At 34.2% G+C, this 12,617-nt stretch overlaps 1 pseudogene; it reads left to right on the forward strand.

The window, feature by feature from the left end:
- The first annotated feature begins 915 nt into the window (after positions 1-915).
- LOC120144095 lies at positions 916-9,013 on the forward strand (annotated as a pseudogene).
- Positions 9,014-12,617: the final 3,604 nt, after the last annotated feature.

The raw sequence follows: 12,617 nt of genomic DNA on the forward strand, positions 1-12,617 counted from the left end.
ACACTATTAAAAAAAATTGAAACATAAATTACATAACTTTAAAAAAAGTATCGATCATTTTTATAAAAAGTATGGACACTTTCAATATAATAGGTAAAAATATGATGTAATAGGTAGCGTTTATATAATGTAATAGGTATCGTTTATATAATGTAATAGGTAGTTGTAAAGTATCTATCCTTTTTATAAAAGTGTCCATACTTTTTTCACTGTGGAAAACATTAATTTAAGGTTATCTTTTGAGTGAGTTTTAAGATATTAATTTAGTAATTATATGCGTCTAATGATTTATTTTTTACGTTACGATATATATTATTATTAAATTAAAAATAATAAACATATATATTACATATTTATTATTATCTTTGGTTAATATTGTTAAATTTAAATTCTAAATATATTTTATAAAATATCAAAACAATCAATAATTTTTTGTGCAAATGAAATTATTAAATTAATATTGTAGGTGGAAAACATGAAACACTATTAAAAAAAATTGAAACATAAATTACATAACTTTTAAAAAATTATCGATCATTTTTATAAAAAGTATGGATACTTTCAACATATTATAATGTAATAGGTAAATTTACAATTCTATCGGTATAAATATACCGGTTTACTTATAAAATAGGTAAATATAAGCCTACCTATTACATTATATAAGCGCTACCTAGTATGTTATTGTACTTTATAATATTTCCGGTTAAATAATATAACATAACCGGTCTAAATTTTAACCGGTCACTTATTTAATCGGTCACACCATATATTAACCGTTTTTTAGGCGCCGCACCGCAGAACTACCCCAAAGATGCCCTTCATTTATTTTGGGTACAAAAATTCCTTTAAACTAAACAAAGGTTCTTCCATATAGAAAATCGCAAACAGAAAAGAAAAACACGGCAAAATGACGGGCGACACTCACCGTTCCAAATAAATAATTCAGATAAACCGTTTATTAACTAAACCGAACCAAATCAAAACTCGACGACTCAGATCTTCCCCTTTTTTTCCTTTCCCAATTCCAAGTAAAATGCAAAAGTCTCCGTTCCTATCAGAAAACGGCGTCGAAGGAGACGACGAGAGAGAAGAAGAAGAAGAAGAGGACGATGAAGAAGAGCCGAGGCTTAAGTATCAAAGAATGGGAGGTAGCATCCCGTCCTTGCTTTCCGGCGATTCCGCCTCCTGTATCGCCGTCGCCGAACGCATGATCGCACTTGGAACGGACGACGGAACCGTTCATATCCTCGACTTTTTGGGAAATCAGGTGAATTTTCCTTTCATTTCGAATCTTAATTTACCATTTTATTTTGGCATTTCGCATTTCAGTACATTTCCTTTTAATTCACATTTTCAATGAATAAGTACATATTTTAGCCAAAAATGTACACAATTTTGGATAAGTTAGTTAAGTTAATCTTTTAGGTTTGTTTTGTAATTGATTGTATTTTGTAATTCTTAAGATTTTTATTTGGTTGATTTTAGGTTAAGGAATTTTCCGCTCATTCAGCTGCAGTGAATGACCTTAGTTTTGATATAGAAGGTGAATATATTGGAAGCTGTTCTGATGATGGTTTTGTTGTACTGCATAGTCTTTTCACTGACGAGAAATTGAAATTTGAGTATCATCGTCCTATGAAGGCCATTGCACTTGATCCTGATTATGCAAGAAAATCATCTGGGAGATTTGTAACTGGTGGCTTAGCTGGCCACTTATATCTTAATACCAAAAAGTGGCTTGGCTATGCCTACAAGGATCAGGTTTGTGATGCTCGACTGTTTAGTTTATTTGAGAAACTATATTTTTATGAATTCTGAATGTTGTGTATTTAAATGTGTTTTTAGGTTTTGCACTCAGGTGAAGGTCCAATCCATGCAGTGAAATGGAGAACGAGTCTCATTGCTTGGGCTAATGATATGGGAGTAAAAGTTTATGATGCTGCAAATGATCAACGGATTACATTTATAGAAAGACCAAGAGGGAGTCCTCATCCTGAAATCTTGCTCCCACATTTAGTGTGGCAGGTTAGTCAAAAGATTAAAATGGAAAATATCTGCAGTTGTTTCAAACTTTCTTATGTTGTCTAAACTCTAAACAGCTGCAATGTTATATGCTATTATTCATTTTCTGGAGTTCACTTATCCTACTAATCCTAGGCCCTAGTCTTTATGAAGCATAGGTTGTTTGATCATTTATACCGTTGCTTGTTGTCTGAACCTATTCAGGATGATGCCTTATTGGTGATTGGCTGGGGAACTTATGTGAAAATTGCATCAATAAGATCAAATCTGAACAAGGGCGCCAATGGAACTTATAAGCATGTTTCAATGTCTAACATGAACCAAGTAAATATTGTGGCATCATTTCAGACTAGCTATTACATATTAGGAATTGCTCCTTTTGGTGATTCTTTGGTTGTTCTAGCCTATATTCTTGGTGAAAAAGATGGAGAAAAGGAATTTAGTAGCACAATACCTTCAAGACAAGTATGTGTCCTTTACAGTTCTGAAAAAGCTAAGTTCCTTGTCATGGTGTACACCCCCTATTTTGAGGCTTTATGTGCTATCATTAGTGCATTATCTGTTTCCGTTCCTGCAAGTTTACCAATTTATCTGCATGGTGTGACTCTATTCTTGACAGAAGCCACGGCAGTGGTTACTGTAACTACTCTACATTGTTGCTCTGCTTTGAACTTTTAGGTTGTACTTATATGAAGAAATCTAATTTGGAATTCTTTTTCAATAGGCTGCTTATGCTTCTATATACGTTCTATTGATCCTGAGTTTAATAGTTGGTGGAGTGGATTGTAGAATCCAATGCATTAGCTAATAATGTTTTCTCAGGAGTTTGATAAACCGTTGTTGTTATAACGTTGTTGTTATAATCTTATAATTCTCATTGCCTATGCATAATCTACTGTAGCAGGGAAATGCACAGAGACCAGAGGTTCACATTGTGTCTTGGAACAATGATGAATTGGCAACTGATGTCCTACCAGTACATGGCTTTGAGCACTACAAAGCAATGGATTATTCCTTGGCTCATGCTCCCTTCTCAGGTTGATATCTCCGTTCTTGAAGTTATTGGTTATTAGACAGAATTTCCTTGAATAGTTGTAGTGCTCTTCTCATGTGAATGTAGGCAGCAGTTATGCCGGTGGACAGTGGGCTATATTGTATCACCAAAGGATGTTGTCATAGCGAAACCTAGGTTACTTCCGATTCTTTATATTTTTCTTGCTTCTCAAAGATTAAACTTGTCTTTCATTGAGAAAATAGTAGAATAGGAAAAAGATTGTGGTTTCTGTAGTACTATGCAGTATATACTTGATTGTTATGAAATGTTAGCAGCATCTATTTGGTGCTGGTTGCTTATCTTCCCTAAAGGAATTTGGATTTTCGGAATAACTCTCATCCCAGATTTAAGCTAATAGTTAATTGTACAAGCTTCCATTGGACATGATTTGAGGTATCTGTAGTACCTTAAGATTTGCACCTTGGCAAAACAGCTATATTGATCCAAAAAATACATTTTAAGTTATCTTCAGATGAAAAATTATGTTTCACATTCTCATAGGACATGCAAAAGGTTTATAATAACAAAGAAGTACTCTACATTACCATTAATCGCATGTGGGGTGTTTTGCAGCAAATGATGTGTTGTGTTTGAATTTTGTTATCAAGATTCTCCTAATATGGACTTTGACGTCATATAATAATCTCTGGATTTGTGCAGCGTATTAAAATAATGGTCAATATTTTATGTGGTACTTTTCTATATATATATATATATATATTTATTTATTGCAAATACTGCTTGATTTTCAACCTTTACAATTTTGATACTTTAGGGATGCTGAGGATCACATTGCATGGCTTCTTCAACATGGATGCCATGAAAAAGCTTTAGCAGCAGTTGAGGCTGGTCAGGGTCGGAGTAAACTCCTTGATGAAGTAACTTTCTTCTTTTAAATGACTTGATATCACTTACTTTGTAAAGCTACTGGCTTAATATCTAGGCTTTGCACTATTATTAAAGACTCTGACTGCAAGCTAACACATATATATATATATATATATAAATGTTCTCTTATTGCCAAGCACATTTGTTTCCCTAAATATTTGCCATTCCTCTGTGCATGTAAATATGTAATTACTAAAGTTTGTTGTTGCTTTCATTTTTGTTCACCTTATGTGTAGGTGGGAACTAGATACCTTGATCATTTGATTGTGGAAAGGAAATATGCTGAGGCTGCTTCCTTGTGTCCCAAATTGTTGAGGGGATCTCCTACAGCTTGGGAGAGGTACTGAAAATCATTTTATGCAATTCTTTCCATATATTTCTTGTTAATCGCTTTCAATTGTCTTGGCAGATGGGTGTTTCATTTTTCCCATCTCCGTCAGCTTCCTGTATTGGTTCCATATATGCCAACAGAGACCCCAAGGCTACGTGATACTGCTTATGAGGTTTGTCAAGACAGCAACTGTGTGCAAATTTTCATGTAGCCTCCTTTTATAGTTTTTAATGTGTCAAACTTGGAATGAAAATCCACTTGTTTGCTTTGCTGCAGGTTGCTCTTGTGGCTCTGGCAACAAATCCAGCATTTCATAAGGATCTTGTGTCAACTGTTAAATCTTGGCCACGTGTCATTTATTCTGTGTTGCCTGTTATTTCTGCAATTGAGCCACAGTTAAATACTTCGTCGATGACTGATGCCCTTAAAGAGGTTCATGAGGCAGTTTCCAATTGTCTAACGTGAATTGAATCTGTTGATGCTATATGTCGAATGATATTCTTTTTTCTTGATAGGCGCTTGCAGAGTTGTATGTTATCAATGGGCAGTACGAGAAAGCTTTTTCACTATATGCTGATGTAAGTATTCTAATGTAAATTTGTGCTTAGACAAATATATTTGTCAACCTTAAAATTATGTCATGCAAATTGCTCATGAAAACTAGGTTTTCATTCGTTCTCTAGTTGGATATTTCATTGCTTCTTTCTTAATGTATACACTTGTCTGTGATTCAGCTCATGAAGCCAGATATATTTGACTTCATTGAAAGACACAACTTACAAAATTCTATTCATGAAAAGGTATGGCTATGGAAGAGTATATGAAATATTTAAGCTACTTTTCTTTCTAAAAAATGATTGTGTTTAATGTCAATACCTATTCATATGAGGCCAGTCTTGTAAATTCCGAAACTGTTTTTTTTTTCTTCCAAAATTTCACTACTTGGGTTGACACATTTATCTATGTTAGATGCATTGGAAAATTCAATCAAAATTAAAGTGATAAAAAATCGCTCTTTCTATTTAATAAAATTGTTGGGGAATAAGAGCAAAAAGTAATTGAAAAAGAAATTTTCGTTTATTTACTTTATTAACAATGAATTTTAATACAAGAAATACTATGTGTATGGTGCAGGTTGTCCCGTTGATGATTGTAGATTGTAAACAAGCAGTTAATTTGTTGCTCCAAAATCGGGACTTAATTACACCATCTGAAGTTGTTTCACAGCTTCTGAATACTAGAAAAAAGTGTGATACGAGATATTTCTTGCATTTATATCTGCATTCCTTGTTTGAAGTGAACCCACATGCTGGCAAGGAATTTCATGATATGCAGGTATGAATAAGGCTACTACATCAGTGTTTTGATATCTTTTATGTAAATATTGGTGGCATCAGTTGCTTTGAAATTCTCAATTTATTAGGTTCCTTGTTACTTTCTAGATTTCATACATTTCTGTGGAGGCCAAATACTTGTCCCTGTTCTCTGTGTGGTCAATGGTTGAAGAAATAAAATGGCAGTAGGTTCCAAATTAGTCGCACATGGTTTGACTACATAAGACCAGCCATGTCAACTGTACTCTAAACAGTTTATACGTATTCCAAAATTCTCTCCCTTTCCTTAGTTTTGTTAGTTTGGGTATGATATGTTTGTTTGAGTTGACTTGCTGTTTATATGGTATATGGTGAATTTTCTTAATTGGTATTTTGAATTTGGATTTATAAATGATGTAAATCTTTAATTTTTCTTACTATTAGTGACATTCTATATGGATCTAGCCATCTAGGTATGTTATGGGTAGTTATATACTACAATGAGAACCTCAAAAACATTATACTTAAACATCTGGTACCGATTTGTACCCTTTTTTAAAGCAAACAAATCACCTGTCCAATATGGGATTAACAACCTTGGAAAATTCCTGTTGGTTGTTATTTTTTTGCTGCATTTGATGCCTTGTTAACAGGTTAATTATTATTGCGTGTGAGCATGCCATTGTTTAGCCCTCGATACTTATGGCTGTGCATTGAGTCTTGTTTGTGGGCAAGGTACTTGTTGTTAGGTTAATTGCATTTCTGATAATTTATTGTCCTTTTCCTTGCTGTTATAGGTAGAACTTTACGTTGAGTATGATCCAAAGATGCTACTTCCTTTTCTTCGCGGTAGTCAACATTACACATTGGAGAAGGTTTGGACAGTAAATATTGGTTATGTAATGATGACATGATAATTTTCCAAAATAACACAGCTGAAATTCAACTTCAGGCGTACGAGATCTGTGCCAGAAAAGACCTTTTAAGGGAGCAAGTATTCATTCTTGGAAGAATGGGAAACTCGAAACAGGCTCTGGCAGTCATCATAAATGAATTAGGAGATATAGAAGAGGTACAGTTTGTCATTTTCAATTGGAGTTCTTTCTGCTTTCAGCTATTGCTTAATATTTGTGTTTCTGGTAATTTTATGGATTAGTACCAAAGATAGAAGTGTATTTATCCTCCGCAGGCTGTAGAATTTGTGACCATGCAGCATGATGATGATCTTTGGGAAGAACTTATTCACCAATGCCTCCACTAACCTGAAATGGTAATGCCATAAAATGCAGACTGGAAATATGCTTGTCTTGTCTGATGATTAGCCATATTCCTCTTGTTTTGAACTTGTTCTTACTAGTCTCTCACTGATTGGCAGGTGGGCGTCATAAATGAATTAGGAGATATAGAAGAGGTACAGTTTGTCATTTTCAATTGGAGTTCTTTCTGCTTTCAGCTATTGCTTAATATTTGTGTTTCTGGTAATTTTATGGATTAGTACCAAAGATAGAAGTGTATTTATCCTCCGCAGGCTGTAGAATTTGTGACCATGCAGCATGATGATGATCTTTGGGAAGAACTTATTCACCAATGCCTCCACAAACCTGAAATGGTAATGCCATAAAATGCAGACTGGAAATATGCTTGTCTTGTCTGATGATTAGCCATATTCCTCTTGTTTTGAACTTGTTCTTACTAGTCTCTCACTGATTGGCAGGTGGGCGTCTTATTGGAACACACTGTTGGCAATCTGGATCCTCTCGATATAGTAAATATGGTGCCCAATGGCCTAGAGATACCACGGTAAGTATCCTCTTTTTGTCAAGGGAAATTTGCAAATTGCAGTTGAGCAGAATTTTCTATTTCCAAGTAATTTGCATCTATAATGTCATAGAGGTTTCTTAGTTTAAAAAATATATAAAAAAAGGAAAGGGTGAAAGGAAAACCTGAGAGGGTTCACAGTCAATGGAAGTTGCTATTGTGAACCATCATTTATCTGATAGTTAATTGACAACGCTTCAATTCATACTTGGATCAAACTCAAATTTAGTCGGAGCTGTTGATTTAATTAATTGACTTTAATGTGGTTAAGCATTTTGGTGCTGAGTCCAGGAAGAAAAGCCTGTGGTTTGTTTGTGTCACAACACAATGACTGTAATCATTTGCCCTATCTTTAAGTGAGCTTTCTATATATAATCATACTACCATACTGATCTGTCCATATTCTATGTATGCCGTGCCAACTATCTATAATGAAACCTGTTTTGTCATCAAATTTTATGATGCTAAACTATTTCTTCATGCAAAAAGAAATAATGAATCAGAAAAAAAATCACCAAATTACTGCTGTATATGCTCCCTTTATCTTTCACAGCTTCGATCTTAAATTATACCCCGAAGAATTCCATATGGAGCATCCAACCGCCTCTTAGAACTTCCAATTGCAGAGATCTAAGCTGAATCACTTTATCTACTTAAAGAAATTGAACTTAATCTTCTATTGTTATTTTCAGGCTCAGGGATCGTCTAGTCAAAATTGTCACTGATTACAGAACTGAAACTTCTCTTAGACATGGGTGCAATGATATACTCAAGGTACTATTATTACTATTACACCTCTTACTGTTACCGTTTGTTATAATACTTGAAATTCCAATTTAAGGAACCCGACATTTGTGTACATATGAATAATACAGGCGGATTGTGTTAACCTGTTGGTTAAATACTACAATGAAGCGAAACGAGCAGTTTGCTTGAGTAATGAAGAAGATGATGCCCGATCCAATAGGGATGCAAGTAGAGCTTCTCAAACTATAACACTTTGCATGAAAAACATGGATGTTAAGTCTAAAACTAGGGGAGGTGGAAGATGTTGCATTTGTTTTGATCCTTTCTCAATACAAAATGTATCAGTCGTCGTTTTCTTTTGTTGTCATGCGTATCACACAACTTGCTTGATGGACTCCACCGATACTAATACCAGCAGCAAAAAGGAGACTGGAGCCACCTCCGAGGGGCTATATGAGTACGAAGTAGATGATGATGCTGACGATGATGGTAGTGAGGCCGGTGATCCTCGGATGCGATGTATTCTATGTACTACCGCTGCGAGCTAAGTTTGCTTTGCATGCCTTTATATGTGCACGTGTGGTGTGTGGGTGTGCGTGCGTGTGTGCTTTTGCTCGCAAAATTTTTTCGGGTCATTTAGATTTGGTTTATCTCGTGCTCGTGCCCGTCGAAATGCCTCATTTTCCCCCTTTTCCTCACCTCTTATTATCCTTTTGTGGTTAAAAAAAATATTATCCTTTTGAGTGTTGTGCCTCGATTAATGGCAACTTCTGTATTATACATCACCATGTAATTATTGGAAAGTGTAATTAATCCTTTTTGGCGGTTGATTTATGTAGTATATCTCGCACTCTGAACACTTTTTTCCCGATGAAATAATATGCTATGATTTGCAGCAAGAGCTATCTGTTTTTTTCCTACATTGCGATAGTTGTAAACGAAGAGGGGTTCTTTGGTACGAGATTTTTTTCTTCTTCAAAAAGTAGACTTTGGTACGAGTTAGATCAAAGCCTAGAGTAACTTTTTTGTAATTATTTTGGTCGACTTTCGTTGGCTGTAGAAAATAAATAAAACGTATATTATACGTACAAGTAACATAAAATATATAAATGTGTAAATTAATATGAATAAAAAAGATTAAATATGAACTATGTACTGAGAAAGTAACACCTATTTTCAAGCAAGGTGAAGATCTCAAATTTCTAGTTGATTGACAATTGCTATGTCAAAGCCGATAATATTTTTTTACTTAAAAAAAGAAAAATGTGCCAAGTATATAAACGATATTAAGGTGTAAATGTTACGTCGTTATATATTTTAACTAATAAAACACATCAAATTGTTTGAATGACTTGACAGAAGTTGACCAAAAATTGAAAATACATATTTTAGAAAATAGAAGAAATTAAAATGATCATATGTACGCCCAACCGCCGATACAACATCGACAATGATAATATAAGATTACATCAATATAGACCAAGATTAGTGTAGAGCATTTACTCATTTTACAAACTAAAAAAAAGCGTAGCACAAGGATATACTACACAATTTAACCTTGTCTAAAGTATACGTCTCGTACGTATTTGGACATAAGATTGATGGTAAGATCTTCATGTGTTAAAAAAAGAATTGAGTATAATATGCATCGATTAGCAAATGGACGTTGGCAATGCATTAATGGATTAGTTGATTACAGCATCGTCATTATGGAGACTCAATGCCATTTGTAACCCTCTCAGACCGATGCGGGTAATTCGATCCGATCTGGGTTGTCACATTAGGGCCACCGGAGTGACCCACCGTAAAAATAGCGGAAAATTTAAAACTTTTTATCAGAACATGTAAACTCATAAAATCATTTATCATTATTCAGAAATAAAACGGATTTTCGTACTCATATATATAAAACAAAATACAATTACATGCCCCTAATCACATGTACCATACTCTGCAAACAACGTCGGAAGAACTCCCTTACTGAAGTAGATAGCTGCACTGGTACAATTCTTTTAACCTGCAATGGTGAGTAATAGAATGAGCTTTGGAAAGCTCAGTAATACATAACTACCAGATGATGCTGAAGAACGTACAGATACATATAAACATATATTTCGTATTTGGTCCAGATATCTACAGATTTTTAGGCTGAGCTGACGTCCCATTGATATCTCGTGTATTAACCGATAGTATTCAATTCAGATGGAAATATTTTCGGATGTCTAGGTTCAAGAGATCAGAATAGGTTATCTAGTGTATTCCCGCAAAACTAGTGAAAAGATACAAATATTTTCTTTTAAAACAGTGGCAGTTAAAACATATTTTTATTCAAAAACCATATTAATCCCTCCAACTGAACACTCCATAATGTGTAGGTTCCCTAGAACCATACACCCACCTATACACCAAGTAAGGCCTTGAGCACAAAGCAGAGGAGCATGCGGTAACAGTAACGGTAACTTCCTCCAACAACACCCTCCCATAAAAAATTTATCAAAAACCATAGTAATTCCTCCAACCGAACACTCCATAAACATTTTCCGTCAATAAACGGAGATATCAGAAATCAAAACATAATTCAGGTCGAATATCATAACAGAATCCAGGTCAGGTATCAGAATAGAATTTAGATCGGAAATCAAAACATAAATCAGATAAACCATTAATGTAATTAGGGAACACATTAGAGTTTACAGATAGTATTCAGATAGATTGGATAATCTTATCGGGCAGAGAAACACGGATATTCAGTATACCGATAGAATGTCAGAATTTAGAATCACTATTGGAAGAGTTCATTAATGACGAAATCATCAATTATTCATAATGTAATTTGAACTGATAAGGAAGAAAAGAAGGTTCAGGACAATTACAGTCTGTGTCGATCTATCGGATTATCGAAATAACTCAAGCTGAACAACTCCCAGAACTAATGCTTGTCGACTGGTTAATTCATTGTCCTTCCAGGGTATTTACTCTTTAATACCAAAAATTCTTATTCATAGATCATCTTCGGACTCATCACTGAATAGATCATCTTCGGATTCATCACTGAATAGATCTTAAGGAAACTAAAAGATATTCTAATGCTCTTTATTTCATTTCCACGCTTCCACGATATCATGAAATGCTAACGTGCTTGATTTGTAGTTCATGACCCATAAGAACATTACATCATGTATGTTTATTAACGTTTCCAGACTCATACAAATCACTTATTTAATCCTCAGTCATTGAGGTTACTTATTTCATTTAACAGTCAAGTCTATCCCGGTTACTTCAGAGTTTTCCAGAGTAATTCGGTTGTTTTCTGAATTTCGGATACATATTGTACTTTCGTTCAGTTTAGTTCGATATTCGTGGTTGATTTGTCGAACAAATATCAAATTCTTAGTATTGAATGCGATCTAGAGTTGAGCTGAGTTGAATACTTCCAAAATTATCATCAAACCAAACTTGAGAAGACGAACACACATTCAAGTAATATTTATGCCGTTTAGGTACTGACATATCATTAAGGTTGATCGGCTCACTTAAGTTATGTTCCATAACTTTAAAGGTAATCCAACACCTATGCTTATTTGGATTCCTTAATTAATCCAAGAAATTTAATTAGTATAGGCCATAAGGGTATTTTGGTCATTTTGGTGTTCAGTTTTATTCCATTCATTACAGAGCTCGAGGATATCTCATCGTTCCTGAGCTTGGTGATACTCTTGGGTCATTTCCATTACATGGGTATTTTTGTTATTTTACAGATCTGGTGTATTTCAATCCTTTCCTTCCATATGATCTTATTATTTAATTCAAACGTATCATCTTTTCCAGACATTTCGAACAATTCTGAAAAAAGAGCACCCTCGATAATTTATTCTTAACTCGGAGATTTTCAGGTCAATTGTCTTCTCAGAAGTTACCAACAAGTTATCAGGAATTTTCTGTACAAAGAAAAAATCTTAACAATTAAATCCGTAATTTATCGAGTTAAGTACGAATTCTCAAAGTACTTTCTCATTCAGGGTCAACTAGGACTATTTTTACCTCTCAAGGGCATTTTCATAATTTCTTAACCAGATAACTTCGGTATTAACTCTTAACGAAAATAATTATAATTTAGAGATTCTATGGTTAATTGCTTTCTCGAACATTCTCTGATCTTGAAATGATTCCCTTAACAGACTTCTAGCATCTTGCATAAACCCTCATGGTGTTAAAAACTAGTTATCCAAATCTTCTAAGCAAAACTAGCATTTCTTATGCACATCTGTAATTTTACTGGATCAATATGTCTTTTCAGAGTTATTAACCAACTTTCAGGGATAATTCTTATCATCTTACAACATAAGGGTATTTTCGTAATTTTACCCTACCTAAGTATTCTCATAATTTCTCATCCAAGTACCTTTGATGAAATAAATTATATGTTACAGATCCAAGCTGA

Source organism: Hibiscus syriacus, unplaced genomic scaffold (genome assembly GCF_006381635.1).
Source record: "Hibiscus syriacus cultivar Baekdansim isolate YM2019G1 unplaced genomic scaffold, ASM638163v2 tig00110879_pilon, whole genome shotgun sequence".
NCBI lineage: Eukaryota > Viridiplantae > Streptophyta > Magnoliopsida > Malvales > Malvaceae > Hibiscus > Hibiscus syriacus.